The 454-nt window shown below is 58.1% G+C and overlaps 1 protein-coding gene across 1 annotated transcript in view; it reads right to left on the bottom strand.

The window, feature by feature from the left end:
- The window catches only part of FRMD6 (FERM domain containing 6), an 8,979-nt gene that overhangs the window by 5,920 nt on the left and 2,605 nt on the right, over window positions 1-454 (bottom strand). The gene's annotated exons all lie outside the window — the stretch shown is intronic.

Genomic DNA, 454 nt, shown 5'->3' with positions numbered 1-454 from the left:
CCTCCGGCATCTTCCTCCCGGTGGGAAGCTGTTACAGAGGAAGCGGCAGCCCAGTCGTTTGCCCCCTTTTCCCCCTGTTCGTTAAAGCCTGTGGTGGTACAAAACTGCAGCCGCTTGACTCTGCTGACATTTCCAGGTCTCCCACAGCCAGGATAACCCCTTCCAAAAGCATCCCTGTGTGGGTGCAGATGCCACCATGGGGAATGTCCCCACGTGCCCAAGACCCTGAAAGTCGTGTTTGTCCTGGAAGAGGAGCCGCAGGTCCCACCTGGGAGCCACGGGCACCCTAATTAAAATCAGGCTGTTCCACGGGCTAAGCTGTGACACCCCTAAACGTGATGTCCCCAGCCACCCCAAAGGCTCGGGGTGTGTCCTCACGTGGCACCCAACCACAATCAGCCCCAACAGAAGGGACAAGCTTTTGGGTGCGCAAGCAGCACCCATGCAGCAGAAT

This window comes from Eurypyga helias, unplaced genomic scaffold (genome assembly GCF_000690775.1).
Source record: "Eurypyga helias isolate BGI_N326 unplaced genomic scaffold, ASM69077v1 scaffold35925, whole genome shotgun sequence".
NCBI lineage: Eukaryota > Metazoa > Chordata > Aves > Eurypygiformes > Eurypygidae > Eurypyga > Eurypyga helias.
The sequence above is the reverse complement of the archived record's forward strand: the minus strand, read 5'-3'. Positions and strand labels throughout refer to the sequence as shown.